The following is a 17002-nucleotide window of genomic DNA, read 5'->3' as shown; positions in this document are numbered from 1 at the left end:
ACATTTCTCGCTTTGTAGTCGGGGAACAGAAAAATATATACGACGTGCATTTTGTAGAAAAGTGGATTGATTAATTATTTATACCGAAAAAAAAAGAAAATAAAAGCAATAGCATTGTACCGCGGCGATTTTCAAAATAATAACGAAGACAAAATAAATAAAGAGTATAATTACGCGGAAAAATAATTGAAACACATACATACACATACCAAACACCGATATTCAAAGTGAATTAAATATTCGTTTTGTCTCTGCAGTGTATTTTCCTCTCTATATATGATTATTTATCTCTTTTGCACCCGTGCTACTCCGTTTCACCTCTACCTGTTGTCGTTTTACATTTTTGTCCTGTATATATTGCATATTTCAGTTCGATTTATTTATTTATTTTTTCGCTACTGTTGATTGATATTGTGTGTATTAGAAGTTTCAAATTAGTGTGTTCAATTTTCCACTCTTCTGTCATTCAAATTTTCAATCATCGTTTCTCTTCCTCTATTCTACATATATATACAAAAACAATCAAAATTCTGTGTATCCTTCTGGTGGGCGCTCGGTAATTTTGGAACTACGCTACTGACAACAACGCATCAAACAACAACCACAACAACAACAAAAACACCACATCGTTCTCCGGCCAGGTTTTAACTCTATTTTTGATACTCACACGGCTAACTAACAAACGGTAAGCAAAATACAATTTCATTCGATAATTTTTCTTCGTTTCATTTAAATAATTTATTCATTCAATGGAACTGATGCGGCTGAAACGATATGTGTGCACGGCACATACACACACAGCGTGTGCATACAAAAAAGAGTTATGAACTAGCATTTGTACAATGCTTAGAACAATGACAGTAATGATAACTTTGTTAATATGAATGAGACAAAATGTATGGAAACGCTAATGATGTGAATAGGAAATAATAACAAAAAAAATAATAATAATGGAGCGAATGGCAAACATATTTTGTTATTTCATAAGGAAAAAAAAAGGGAAAAAAACTTGACAACATGATAAAACAAAACAACAACAAAAAAAACCCGCCAACAAATAAAAACGATGGATAAATCGATAATGTTATACGTGTTATGTGCCATTTATTTTTATTCCATGAGTAAAAATTGTTTTGTCGTTCTGTATGGTTTATTTCTCAGTTCGTTTATATGTTTTTATGATTTTGTCTATCGACCGCGCCGTCACCGTTTTATCGCTTTACATGCTCAACTCATTGAACACTGGCTCTCACGTTCTTTTCCATTCGCTTTATAGCAAGCTCTCTTTCACACAATCTTCATTCATATCAACTATGAAGTGAAAAAAAAGAAAGAATGAAAGAATCCAATGAATCAAATTGTGTTTCATACGGGTAAATCGTCAATTTGTATTTCATTAAGAGCACAGTTTTTCCAAATTGACATTTCTGCTGGTGACCGATATCGATAATGCGATATAAATAACAGTGTTCATGATATGAGGTTATTTCACATTTTCAATATGGTTTCGAAATCCAGACAGAATTTTTTTTATGATCGAAAAAAACGAAACAAAATTCACACTCCAAATGTTCGTTTGATATTGCTGAATCCTCAAAAGTGATCCCCCTCACATTTGTCTCATACTTTGCCATGCATTTCGGGCGACACATTCATTGGGAGAAAGAGAGAACGAGCACGGAAGAGAATACAGATATCGAAAACTTCTCTGGTGTATTTGTGAGCATCGTAAAATCAAATTAAACATATTTTGTTTGGATTCTTTTGTACTGTAGCACCGATCTTTTTACATTGTTGCCCATTTTGGTTGTAAACAATTTTTTTTTTTAATGAAGTTATCGCACGCGTTCACTTAGCACAGTCCAACCATTGTTAGATTTTTATATATATAACGCGCATTTTGTCTATGTACACCATCTTTCAATTCAGTATGCATGCAATGAATGCTAGCTTTATGGCATTCAATACAATGTACGCAAAATGTATTTTATGTCATATGTATCCATAGCATAGCTGTCAGTTAGTGTATTACATTTAGTCTATATTGTGTGTGTGCCATTTTGCAGTGTTCCATTGCTGGTGAACACACACATTTCAGCGACACAAACTCACTCTTTTCAAACAAAAGAAGAAGGAAAAAAACGCTTCTGTCTCTCATTCTTCGATTCTCTCTACTTGTCTTGTTCCCTTTTCGATTCGCATTTCAGTTGGGCGAAAGAAAGAGTAAAAGATTAAGAGACTGCAAGAGTTCGACAAAGTCAAAAGAATTTTTTTTTCGTCATATATTTCCAGTACATATTCGAGATAGAGAGAGATAGAGAGAGAGAGAGAGAGAGAGAGAGAGAGAGAAAGAGAGAGTGTCATGAGTTTTTATTTGATAACCGGGAGAGAAAGAGAAAGAAATAAAAATCAAAGACCGGGAAAATGTTTTGTAATTGATACACGAACTTCAAACATTTCCCTTCATTTAAAATTGTTAGCGCGTTGTTATCGCGATGATCGTTGTCGTCGACACATTCAAAAAAATTTTTGTATTTGACTGAGTCGTACATACAGTCATCATGCTTGACGGAGAGAGATTCATTATACATAACATGTTGTTGGTGTTGATGGTGATGAATTTGTCAACGGTGAAATGTATGGCTTAATTGCAGCACCACAATTTTACGATTCAAATGAGATGCGAAGAGAGAAAAAAAAACGTGAGACGACAAACAGAACCGCAAACTAAAAATGATTCATAAGATTTCAAATTGTAAACAACATCGAGTGTGTGGGCTGTTTAGAGTGTGTAGAATAATCGCGACCCATACGCACAGCTCTGTGTTTCGAAAATAGAGTTCTCAAATTTGCCTCAAGTTTATTATAACTGTGATTTGTGTGAAATTCACACACGGCATCCCTGGTAGCATTCGGTTCGCGGAATAAAAAAAAAGTAGCGCGCTAGCTCCATGGAATTCTTTGGTTTTTAGATTCGGTTTCGTTTTGGCGTACATATACATTATACTGATTTAATGTTGCACATTTGTTTTGTTTTTTTTTCTCTTCTGTTTCTGTATCTGCTTCGCTCTCCTGTCGTTGTTTATGTATTTATATAATTTCATATTATGTGGTTCGTTTCGTTTGTTTGCCATTTCATGCGGTTCTATTCGAGAGGCAAACTGAGATTGATGCCATGACATTTCAAACAATTACGAATATGGGAAAATGTGGTTAACATTTGCATTTGTGGATTATTGTGATGGTGTTTGTGAATCTGGCTGGGTGTTGCAAGTGTGTGAGTGCGCGTGGTTCTGTGTATTGGGAAAGAGTGATCTGATTTAGATTTGCGTAATACTCAATATTATATCCCATACATCTATCCCGGGCGTTTACTTATCTCGTTATTTACAATATATCGAAACGTACACAACACCATACTTTTATAATACGATAACGATCAACAAACACACCATGTATATTTACAAAATATACTATACATTGTGAAATAGTTTGTGTGATACCAGAGCTTCGCCTACTTCATCGAATCGATTTCATTGTTTTACGTTTTAGAATACGCGCGCTCACACATACTCACCAAGCGCAATTAGCAATTAATTTCAAATTAAAGAGAATGAATTCGACTCAAACCGTATTCGATTCGATGGGGGGTGAGAATACATTAAAGTTTATGTATGCTTTTGATGTGCTGCGATATTTATCGTTCGATAAAAATGCACCTTCTTCATCGGTACCATTGGTTAAATTACTCACAACAGGCGTTGTTCGATGACTTCATTCTAACGTGCATTTTCGATCAGATTTTTTAATGCTTGGCAAGTGTCGAGGTGAAGACACTGGTTGTCCCGCTCTCTTTTTCTATTTAAATCTCTCTATCAATTTCTTCGTCGTAATTAAAAATAACTGCCGAAATTGTTGCGCTTAAGTATCATGTATAAAAGTATTATTATTATATATATATTGCTATTTATTAAGCAGCAAATCATGCAGCTGCAAAAGCAACAAATAATATCCAAACAAGCATATTGCTATCTTTTCTTAATTTCTGCTATACTACGTGTCTAGTGTACACGTCACAAAATAAATACGGTACAAAACTTCGTATACAAGAGAAATATTATCATGAAAAAGTTTTAGTTGCATGTAATTTTTCTATATTAAAATAACCGATAGCAAGACCGAAAGTACAATGCACAATTTTAAGTTAAATATTATGAGAATATTATGCAAAAATGGATGTGAACATGTGGCCCGGTACAGACGAAAGAAGCACTGACTGCAAACCAATGTGCAAGAGTGAATATTGATGTTCATACACTGACTCACCAAAATGAGCATTCTTCATATTAATCAACTAAATGCATCATATCAAATTGTGTACAGCGTTAAGTCAAGGAATTTCATTTATCAATGGTTTGAACTTCTCGTCTTGTTCAAATGTTCGTTTCACTTTTTTTTGTCGGTTTGGAATGTTCACCAATTTAGACTGACGAATACAGTAGAAATTTGACTTGAACATGGTATTCATTTCATTTCAATTGTTGAAATGACTCCCTTTCATTTCATACAAAAGTAAGCCGCGCCACAACAACAAATACCAAATGCATCTCTCTTTATTGTTATCTTTTTCCATGGTGCATATTGTATTATTTTTATTTCTCTGTTTTCGGCGATTTTCCGTCGAAAAAATAGGTCACGACAGACGAGTTTCGTGTACATATGCACAATGATACACGTTTGTAGAATGTCGAAAAATGCATTGTACAACGTGTATTTTATAAGAGATTTTCGCTTCGATGATCGTAGTTTTTACATATTTTGCAGCAATATGGCATACTGACCAATAAACTGAGACGCATCAGAGAAAAAAAAATACATGAACTGGTTAGTTGAATCGTGTGTCTATGCATTCATTTCTTATTTATACACAAAAGAAATATTAACAAAAACAATCTACGAGCCGAACCGCTGAAAAATGTTATTTTACAAGTGACTTGTTTTTTGTGTGTTTTTGCGTCTTTTGTTTTGCTCGACATTTTAAAATTTAAATTTTCTGCATGGGTCTGGTGGATGATGATGAACAATTTCTAAATATAAAAATGCAATGTGCATTTGAAAGCACTGCCATGCCACTTTCCGTCGCAATGAGCATGAACACCATCGACCCAATCTAATGAACAAGTAACATTTTCAGAATGTATTTCAACCACAAACACACATTCACTCACTTAAATGCGATCGTTTCGGTAACTTGTAAACAATTTCGTGATTTCAGTTTTTGCATGCACTAAAAGTGCATCGTTCTTCATTTTGTTGCTGATGTTGTTGTTTTTTTTTGCTATTGAATTACTGATGATTCGCGTTCACGATTCGCTCATTTAAAATAAAAGAAAAACGAAGTATACAGCTGTATGCCACGATACACACCATACCAAATAATATAAACAAAACACAGTTAAATGAATTTTACACACGACGCCGTTTTGCGGGCGCATACGCACACATATGCAAACTGAAAAGAGCAACACAACAACCGGTGATCTGTTTTGGTTGTGATCAAAGGAATTTTTGTGTTTGGGTTCGTTGCCTTATTTGTTATTTGTTTGTTTGCTTCCTCATCTTTGGTGTCATTTAATGCCACATTTTGTTTACGTTTATCGTCGGTTGATTTGGTAAAATTGCCAAAAATGGAAACTCGTTCTTCCCATTTTTTTTTGTTCAATTCAAACATGGTTTTTATCGTGTACTAACGATTTTGCTTGTAAACACAACGGCCACGGTGCCGGTTCGTCGTTTTTTTTTTTGATATGTGTATTTATGAACGAACGGGAACGAAAAATAACAGAATCATATATATAGTTCGTTATCGTCATCAAAGAATGCCCAAATATGGCACATACGATACGTATGTGTTGTTGTTGTGCTTCTTTTTGCTCAATGAAATCGCTAGACAGGTGATTCTGTGCGTGACGACCATTAAAATACAATCGAACGGTTTATTGCATTTTCCCATAACAATTCGTTTTGCCCATATTTGCGTTGATTCATTAATGTGATTATCTAACAAAAGAAGCGCTTGTTGATTACGGCTCTCTCAATGAAATTTGTAACCGAGTCGAATGTGAAGTAAGGCGAAAGAGAGGAACATGGACGAACGGGCAATGTACAAAGTGTCTTTGATCTCACTTTGATTTTCATGCAAATATAAACGTGAACCGTTTCAACATTGGTTTACATTGAATTTCTTGAATTGCGCTAGAAATTGTTATACAATGTGTAGCGCTTCGTTGTCACTGTTAAATAATTATTTGTGATTGAATTGATTTTGATATTGATATTTTAGTTACTCAATTACTTTAAATTCAATTATATTCTGCATCCAATTCAATAAAACGTCATCAAGACGGAAGGATGAGGTACATATATGCCATCTAAAAAAATCAATTACTTTAATGCAAAACTTTTTTTTAAAGTACATTTGGCTCCGGTAACAAAATTAAATGGACGTTTTGTTAACAATTCGTTCCAAAATTAAATCGCTTATTATATCAGCGACCGTTGAGAAATTATTGTGCGCTTTCCTTTCGCAGCCAGCATTAAATGGATTTGAGGATACTGAATACACAAACACGAAAAATACGTGAATATTTTACAAATGTTGGTACTGTTTTCCTTTTGGTACAAACAAAAGTGCAGAACATTCGTTTGAAATGTGTAGACAAAATAAAGCCAGATTTACATATACATATCGCAATATAATACATGTAGTTTCCGAAATTTAACTTTTTCATCATATAAAAAGCAAAAGAGAAAAAACGCACACTAAAGACTATTCTCACATAAATTTCAAAATAATAAAAGTTCACAAATGCAATTTCAGTCACAGATGTATGTGGCATACGTATTTTTTTTTTCTCGTTGCTCTTCGGAATACTTACAATTTATATGTGCACACAATTCTCGCGTGAATTTCCCTCGAATGAGCTGGTGTACATGTGATGATTCGTTCAATGTTTTCTATTTTGGTCGGCAAGCCATCTTGTTCTCAAATATATAGTGGAATTGAAAAATATGGAATGAAAAATAATGGTGGAAACCAAACAGGATTGAGATAGAGATTGAAATGAGCAAGAAAGAGAAATCATGCATTGACTCATTTCGCAAAATGCGATTTCATATTTACTCTTTTTTCGCTCCGTGTTTTTCCTCGTCGCTGTTTGCTAAGATCTTTTAAATGCAGTGACTTCAATCAAATAACTTCGATGTACTAAGTACAAACTATTTTCCCAGAAATTAATGGACCCTATCGCAAACACGCACATAATTTCTTCTTTCAATAAAATGCTACCCATTTATTTGATTGTTCAGATAGAAATGAAAGACTCTTCTCAATTCTCCATATGGTGAAAAGAAAAAAAGTACTCATTATTCAAAAATACCATTTCAGCAAAAACAAAAAAAAATCGATTTCGGCTTAACATCTCAAGCGAAAAAAAAATGCATCAAATTTTATGACAACGCACTAGGGATTTAGCGTGGAATGCAAACAAATAACGATATAAAAAAATATGCGCGCGTGTGAAAAGATCAAAGAGCCACTAGAGCATTGAATATCGCTGCAAATTGAGTTAGGCGCCAGATTCCCCCCTTTTAATATTATTGCCAATTCATGATTTTTTTCCCCTCACAATTCATTCAACCGGATGCCGTGCCTACTTCGGGTGCTTAAATATTACAGCTTCTATATAACGATCAACAGAAGAACTGAAAAATACCATACCACATTCAAAAGCTTTAGAAGAAGAAAAAACCAAAAGCACAGCATCATTGTATCAATCGAAATTGTTTTTTCTCGATAACACTTTTGATATACACAAATCTTTTTGCATTCACTCAGCGCTCTCAATGACTTCTAATTCAATAAATTTGCCCACTTTGATATGATCAAAAATGATTTTTTTTTTCAGTGATATTCGAAATTTTCATATGGCAACTACTATAATTTCGTTCAATTGCCAATTCAGCACAAGCATACGCTTTATATATATATTATAAGTGTTTTGGATCGCAGTGTATGGTAAAAGCACTCACGACAATCAAATTGGTATGTCTATTTATCAAATTGTCTCGTTGTTACTATGTCTGCATGTATGTATGTGCTGTTCGATAAGAAGGATCCCATTGAATTTAGAGAAAAAAGAGTCGTTTTTCATCGTGAAGCTAAAATATTTCGAATAAAAATTGAAACGAATGGATGAACGTGTATCTTTCAATTTACCGTAAAATTCATTTGTTTGATTTTTTTTCTTCTTCTATTCTTTGTTTTACACATCGTTTGACACGAACTTTTATGTACAAAAATGAAGCGGTCTCTTTCGAAAGTGGGGAAAAGTTTTTGCGGAAGTTGGCATCAATATTTATGCTTCTTATTAAAATTACTTTTCTCAACTTTTCTCACCCATCACACAGAATCTTTTTGTCGAAAAGTTTTCTATTTCATAAATTTCGTTTCATTGATAAATGAAGAAAAACCCCAAAGAAAAGTTATTTGTATGATTTTCAAAACGAACCATATTTCGTGTGTTTTTTGTGTCGACTCATTTCTGACAAGCGGTTTATCCGAAAAAAATTTTTATAATCGGTTACGAGAATAAAACTGCTTTCAGCCAAAAGAATTAAAAAAAAAACATGAAGAGACAAAAACACGAATCGGCTCGGTAAATTTATTTGGTTGTTCGGCCATTTTGAGAAGTGAGAATGTCGTTAAAAATGGTTTTAATCATAAGTTTGGTGGAAAACTCGATGGCATTACCAAATCATCATGCCATTGAGATAAATGATTTGTTTGCATTAAATGTTTGACTTTTCGATGGTAAAGTCCATTTTGCCGGAAAACCGACGATGCCTCCAAAGTAAGTCGATATTGTGATAGAGCAAGAGAGAAAGTTAAATGAGTCTAATGTGTGCAGATTACAAATGTTTTAATTGTTAAGGGCGTTGCGTGCAAATGAGAGTACCGAAAAGATAACTAAACTTTTCCACTAAAAACGTGCAAGCCTGGTAGTTTGTGTGTATGTGATAGCATATAGTGTAGTATTTGAGAAGTAAAGCGGAAAAATGAGTCGACACACAAAATGGCAAACGAACCTCAAAAACCAACAGAGTATGGGAGATATTGTGTGCTGGCATAAAGTGGCTTTTTGCTAATGCTAGAAATCTCTGCACACAGACCATGTATTCAAAGCGAGAGAAAACAATGTTGCTAAGTTTTACAATTGGCGCACATTCAAACATACATGCTTCAGAGTTTTTGGTTCGTCTCATCGAATATTTGTCGAATCACAACAGCCCATTGAGATAATAACACACGGTACAGGCCATAAAATGCTGCAGATATTATGCGCACACATAACTGTTTTCGAAATGATTTGAGAGATAAAAACGAAAAGAGAAATATAAGCCAAAAACGGTTGTATTTGATATGAAGAAAGTTTGTGTGTGTATATGTGTTTAGAACAACAGGTTAAGTTGTCCAAATGGTGAACACCGGTATCTATCCCATTCCAGCATTCGCCTCGAATGTTGGATTGCAACGAAAATCTGCTTTACAATTATTGCGATTGCGCTGGCTATTAATTTTGCTTTTATCGATGCAAATGCGCTTCAACTTTGTTGATGGTGTGGTAAATTGTGTGCAGCCATATGCAGTAAATTTTACATCAACACTAAAATACAGAGAAAAGACGATGGTACGACGTGCGCACAAAACAAAAATACGTGCAATCAACAAAATAGCAGCATCTATATTCACATCAAAACCACGATATGAGATGTGAATTTGGCCACTTTAACACACGGTTTGGGAATTTATACGTTTTTCCACTATCCGCTGTATCGGAGTAAAGGCCAAATGGTAGAGAGAAAAGCAGCACGTTGAATAAATTAATCAAAGGACAACTTGTCCGGGGCACGCATTGAACATGAAATTGAAATGAAGTTGTTACTCCTTTATATATATGGTTGATTTTTTCGATTGTGCATACTTTTTGAAACAATTTGTCGGTTGTCAAAGGAAAAAGTCGAAACACACACAAAGTAGTGAGAGACAAGTATTGACTATGAGACAAGTTTATAAGCATGCACTCACATGGCTGTGGCTGTTTCTGTTCGTGTTTCAATTTTCATGCTGGCATTTTTTTCTCTCGTTTGTTTTTCGTTTTCTATTTTTGTGTTGCTCCATCAACAAACCTATAAAATTTTCAACTGTAGAAAATGTTAACGACCACGACCACAGAACATAAACATGAAGCGGAAGAACCTATGAAAAGTGAAGAACTATATCAAACACATCAGCGATTCGAAACAATATATGTATATTGCTGAGCATACACAGTAAGCACAGTTTTTTTGGTCCCGTTACACACAGACACTCACAATATATAGTACAGTTTTCTTGAAATGTTGTGTCGATGGAACATCCATGAAATTGAAGCCACTTCGGAAGAAATGAGCCTCGATGCGAATCCATCTAGTCATTTCCACGATAGATCTGGGCCGGGGTAAAATACACATACACTCAAATGCAAACACATAGGGCAGAAAGAGTTGGGCATAAGCGAACGAATGGAAGAAAGAAAGTGAGAATGATTTGGTACGTCGCTTATATCGTGTCCGATTCGATGGAATCGGTTTTGTTTATTTATTCAGAGACGTAAAGTCGTCACGCAATTTTAGCATTAGATTGTGAAATTGTTGTGTTCAATTTAAGCTATTCGATTCGGTTTTTTTCTATTTCACTTTGCCAATTCTCTTGATGCGTGTTTCCATTGTGCTCGATAATGCGATTATTCTTGTCCTTTCCATTGAAACTCTTTTCGTTATGTTACACACGAATGACAGATTTTTTTTGTCGGTATGCCGTAAAAAAAGAATTACCCGAATGTGACACCAAAATCTTTTGCCATTGAAGTTACCATTGCAAAATCGGATATTTGATGCAAATCGTTTGATTCATTATCGAGTAAAGAAATAAAGAAATAATTGAGTAAAAAGACTTCAAGTGCTGTTGTTTTCTCTCATTAAAATCTATTTTCCTATAAATGTCATTCCAAATAGCTATGAAATTCGGTGCTTCCGGTTTTTTTTGCAACTCTGTTTGTGAAGGTTTCACTGTATATTTTTTTCTTCAAACTTCGTCATTCGCATTTTTAGAAGTCAACACATATCACATAAACAAGAAAACTATCTATCTTAAATCATTCAACGAGACCCATTCGCGATCGGATATGTACTATATATTCTCAATATTTTGCCATAATTAAAGTCATTTTAAGTACGCCATGAAACCGAAATCATTTAAAAAATTATTTGAATCATCAAATTTCGTTTAAAATGTTTCGGAATTTTATTTGAACTTGGCTTTAGCCCGAATTATATTTTCTTCGACACAACATAATGGCGTTCATAGTTCGAATCGTTCGAAATTGTTGCGATTTCGATGTTCGTAGCCAAAGTATTCGATAGATGTGGTTGCGTCATTGGCGTCGCTGTTGTCGTCTTCATCATCATTGCTTGAGAAAGCAGAAAAATAGGAACGGACTCATAAACATTTTTCATGCTCGCTTCCATTACCATTTCCACTTTTATTTGCCATTTGATTGCGGTTCAAGCGATATAAAATCACAATCATAAAGAACGGCAATGGTAAATAGTCTATAGTGATTACATTTTGGATATTTTTTTCGATGCATTTATGGATACAATGTTTTCGGGACCATGAAAATAAAATTCGATCGGAAACCGAAATAGAAACAGAACAAGATAGAATGACTGAGCATGCATGTTGTGTGTTCTTTTCCTTATTTCTTTAGATCGTTGTCCAATTTATTTTTATGCTTGTATTTATTTTGTTCAGTTTCCTCCCCTTTCTCGATATAGTTCTATATGTTTTTTTTTGTTTCTGACTGTGTCGCGCTCAGTTAATGCATGTTCATTTCGACAATATTCTGGTTTCTAAGTGTCAGCAGTTATTGGCAATGGTAATTTGAAAATATGTCATCCTTGCCATTCCATATATCACACAGACGCAAAAAATTTCGTTTATTTTAATTGTATGAAATGTGAATCCAGCGAGAGATACATTTTTTTTGCTCTGTATCAATATCATATTGCTCTTAACTCAATTAAAACATTTCATTTTAACCATTGTCATGAACAGTTGTTTGGTAAAAAAAAATAATTGGAAACCAACAAAACGAATTTTTCATCAACAATTTGTCCCATCAGAAAAATACAATAAGATAAATGAGTTAAATAATATCATCACATTTTTTCTCGTTGCATAGTTTTAACAACAAAAATCATGCTTGAACTTTTTTTCTCTCTCATAATGTCAAAACTTCCATTTTCGAAAAGAATGGAAAAAAATTATGAATTAGTGCAACTGTCAGTTCAGTATTAAATGAAAGCATGAATGCAAACGCAAATTTAATTTTGATTTTCGTGAATTACACGAATTTCAAATTACATTGATCGCTTAGTATACACCGGTCCCTGATCTCAAAGAGGTCAATCACACGCACATCCCATCCATCGATACAAAATATATTCAAACTGTTAATAGTCAACTAGTCAATAATAAAATCGCTTTAAATATTCAAATCAGCTTATCCTTGATATAGTATTTTTGGATACGCTATCGAAATACATTGAAAGCAATAGCGTTGGAAAGACGGATAGCGAGAGCGAGCGAGCATGATAGAGAAATGACCACATTTGTAAATTAGAGAGCACTTAATGGCTTAAAACCGCATCAATTAATTAAACGAGCAGATAAACAATTAATATTCCAACATTGAAATTGATAGATACGGGTGAAAACACTCGAAATTGTAAGCAAAACTCTGATTTTTCACCTTTCATGGGAATTTCCATTATGAAAATGATGTTCTCGGGAAATAAAGCTTGAACCGTTCCCTCACCTTTCATATAAATAATGTGTATATTATGTCGATGCTGTGTGCATAAAAGCAGATTCTGGAATCGTACACTAAATTTTTTGCGAGCTTTATACTAAGTATTTGTGATTTAAAAATTGAAATGTTTAACCAGAAAAATCCAGGTTGATTTTAAATAGAAAACTTTAAAAAGTCATTCGAACATGAACGCCAATGCAATTTGAAAATGAATATTTCATTTTCAACCACTCTTAAATAATAAAAATGTGGCCTTTCTCGATTTTGAATAAGTCTTGAATTTTATAAATGTCTTTTGTTTCTTTTGTTACCCCACGTCCAAAACCCTCAATATCATTGATTTTGTTATATGGGGCTAATTATCTCTTAAAACAAATATTACCCTACATAATAATATTCGATTCATAATCGAAATGATTTGGTCTTTACCGCGTCATGAAAGTTAGCGTGTCGGATCCGTTACTTTGCAGATAGACCAACGAACAAATGAACGAAAAAAAAATTAAATTCAATAATTAATGAATTGAATAGAAAAGATAGTGCACATGTATGTATAATATACATAATTATATTTTAATTGCTTTTAAATATTTAGTTGTGTGTGTGTGTATGTCTGTCTATGTGTGGCTTACGTTCTTTTTTTTCATTGAATTCAATTCTCTCATTCTCTGGTTACCGAATGCGGTACACATTTTAAAATTCCCAACCAGAAATTATCGATAAAAACGTCTGTTGCTGTTACAAAAGCGGCAAAATGCGGCAGTAACAGCAATCGAACCGTATATTTTAAGTGACATCAATTTAATTGAGGGTGAAAGCGAACCAAATGGGAAATATTATATTCTCAGACAATTTAAGCCACAAAATATTTTCAAAAAAAGAACGGTCACTTCTGACATAATGTGGATATGAAATTACATATTCAGCGTATAGTGAGCAAATTTTTTGTTATTCGCCAACTGAAGCGATTAGTCATATTGTTGGTATCACAAACTGGACTCTCCGAAAATATTCCATTGAAATATAGTGAATACCTGCCACATTGTTTTCAAATGGAAAATGTCCATTTTTAGATAACATTTTCCAGTCATTTCAATGGTTTTCTCTCTGTATCTCTTTCTTTTACACCACGTCGTCAATTTATTTCACATTTTCGCATTTTCGTAATAATTGTTTTTATTGAATATTTTATGAATTGTATGTTTGTTTCTCAAGAACACCTATTAGAATGGCAATTCATAATTGTGTAGAGCTACAGTTTTCGTAAATATGACCGAAAACAAAGTTTATTCAAGCGAATCGTTTTGCATTTGATGTTCTCAATAATGGGCATTTGAGTAAAATTGACAAATTGGGTTTGCATTTGACGAAAATAAATGATATTCATGTGATATTGCTGGGGTCTTTTTTTATTCCATGAGTTTGTAGTATTGCCCATTTCAGTCAACTCTGTTGATGTCACTTGAAAATAATAGAAGAAGCCGAAGAAGAAATAAAAGTTGAATGTTACCTGTATCACGAAATGGAAAAGTACTTAAAATTGAATTTATTCTCTTCGTCGAATACATAAAGCTTTAAATTTCGAAAAACTCTGCAATTGACAACAAAGGTCCCAACTCACATCAAAACGGATCCTTTTCAACTTAAAAGTGTAACATTTGTTCGATTTCTCATCATTTAGCTGTCGCTTCATTTCTCCCTCTCTTGCTCTCTGCTATTATACGCTGTTGCTTGTCTTTTTTAGGCACATTGTCATAGAGATAAGACGAGGAGAAGAAAGAAGAAAGTCATACACATGAACATTTTTAGTACCATAAATGCCATATTTTCATGTTTCAACCTCATTGAACATCTTTATCGGTTCAAAACGAAGAAAGAAAAAAAAAAAACACACATATACACTGAAGAGCGTTCTCACAATTTTATTTTATTAGCGGATATGAAAGCGACATCGCAATCGCTTTCAATGAATCCAGCAACGTGCCATGGTGTGATTGAAGTTTTCGATTATAAAAAAAACTTCAACAACATTTATGAAATTTATTGAATTATATTACACAGAAAGCTATAGAGCAAAATTTATATATCTGATGGCCCTTTCAAGTTACAAATTCAATAACCAAAGTCCATATTTACCGAGCTAACACATTTGCGCTTTCTTGATAATGTTTACAATAAACGATGCTGGAGCCAAAGTGATAGCGAAAATAGCAGCTTAATATCAACTCAGCACATCGGCACATAGATTTTTATAGAAAGAGAGCAGAGGACGCTGTGAATTAGGAAAACACTTTATCATTGGAATATAAAAATTTCAAACCATTTATGAAGACAGCATGTCAATTCATTGTAAATTTCCAAAGTGCAATGCATTCATATAATTAAGCTAACGTTTATGTTTAATCAGCGTATTTCCTTATCTATTCTTATGTGATCAAAATCACCATCATCATCTATTGCCAATCATAAACAATATTAAGAATTTTCTAAGAAATTCATGGCTACGCATCATCGTTTATGAACAATTTATTAATTATTCCATTGTCTAATCTAACTTATTGAATTATTGACAATAAACTATATAAATGTATTCAAAATGTCATCCGCTCACTTTGTCACATTGTTTTCAAAATATCGGTTTTTAGTGGACCAATTCCCAAGCTCCGAATTTAAAATTAATACAATCACAATAATTGAACAAATTATTTGCATTTTTTTTCATTTGGAAACCCAGTCAAACATTTGATATGTTTCGTTCTGAAAAAAAAAACGCTACGTACAGGATTCGGTTAATTTTATTCAATTGTTACCAATCATCGCAATATACACCGGCATACCATTGTGTCGCCCTGATACCAAAAAAAAAAATCAAACACAATATACCATTGCAATTTGCTGAACCTTCCAAGTGCTGTGATATTCAAAATACGCATTTCCATTTATCGCCGGAGCATAAAATCGTTTCATTATTCAATTAAATCCCATGTACTGAAACATGTGTATTTGAGGCTAAAAACATTTCATTTTAAAAAAGAATTTCCTTTTTTCAAAGCTACAAAAAAAAAAACAAATATGGAGAAATAAATAATGAATGGGAAAAAAGGCGGTTGGTCGATTGATTTGAGGTGGTTGGTCGATTGAGTTGAGAAACGCAGTGGTTTTTGATTCATTTATATATATAAAAATGTGGTGTGCATTTTTTTTTTCATTTGCTGCAATGTATGATTTTATATGCGTGACGAAGTCCTTTCGCAAACTATTTACACTTTATACACGTATCAGTATCGTGGGAATGGTCACACATTGCGAATAATGTGCTGAAACGAGCATTTGTTCTATAAATGACGTTGAACCATTTATTTGGTTGAGAACGAAACAATAACAGCAAAATGATAGCCATAAGTTTTGAACTGTAATTAAGAGTCTTTAAAATCAAATCAAAACACAAATGTACTGGCCAAGCATGCCGTGAACCAATTCTAACCACCCTCCCTTCAATGTATACCGTAAAATGACTACCGACATATTAAGAGCGTTGATATATCGGCAGAAATGGGAAGCTTCATGTATTTATGATGATGTGCTTTAAGGAGTCATTTCCTACACCAACGATTGAAATCGTGCACGATCACAATCGTTTGACGATTCTTTCGACGATCGTTTAAAAATCAACAATTATGAAAAATCGTCACGATTATGAAAGAATCGTCGCACGGTTGTGATCGGTCAAGTTAAGAAGTATTTTCATATTTTTTTATTTTAATCGAATTTAAAAAATTATATAACATCCATACGATGTATTTTTTGATCATATTTTAATGAGAATTTCAAGTTTTGATAGCAACACTCGCTACACTTTATATTTTATTTGTTATTGAGTTTCTGGGTGTAATGCCCAAGACATTTTCGGCTTCTATTATTGATTTTAAGAATAAAGGGTTTTTTTTCAACCTGAGATTATTTAAAATCAAATCAGTCGCATCTTGAAATTTATAAAAATTATTGATCGCCGCTTTATGAGAAGTTCT

The 17002-nt window shown here is 33.5% G+C and overlaps 1 protein-coding gene across 6 annotated transcripts in view; it reads left to right on the top strand.

Moving 5' to 3' along the window:
• Positions 1 to 17002, top strand: part of LOC116336648 (poly(rC)-binding protein 2) — a 61029-nt gene that overhangs the window by 825 nt on the left and 43202 nt on the right. For 3 of the 6 annotated variants that reach the window (XM_031760627.1, XM_031760629.1, XM_031760628.1), the window contains exon 2: positions 642 to 685. The gene's annotated coding sequence lies outside the window, so the exon portion shown is untranslated. Of the gene's footprint in view, positions 1 to 42; positions 62 to 149; positions 228 to 427; positions 686 to 17002 lie in introns of those variants that run through there. The other 3 variants (XM_031760631.1, XM_031760630.1, XM_031760626.1) reach the window with 3 other exon arrangements.

The sequence above is a fragment of the Contarinia nasturtii genome, unplaced genomic scaffold (genome assembly GCF_009176525.2).
Source record: "Contarinia nasturtii isolate CC-2019 unplaced genomic scaffold, AAFC_CNas_1.1 Cnas_scaffold_187, whole genome shotgun sequence".
Taxonomy (NCBI): Eukaryota; Metazoa; Arthropoda; class Insecta; order Diptera; family Cecidomyiidae; genus Contarinia; species Contarinia nasturtii.
This window is presented reverse-complemented; position numbering and strand designations above follow the sequence as displayed.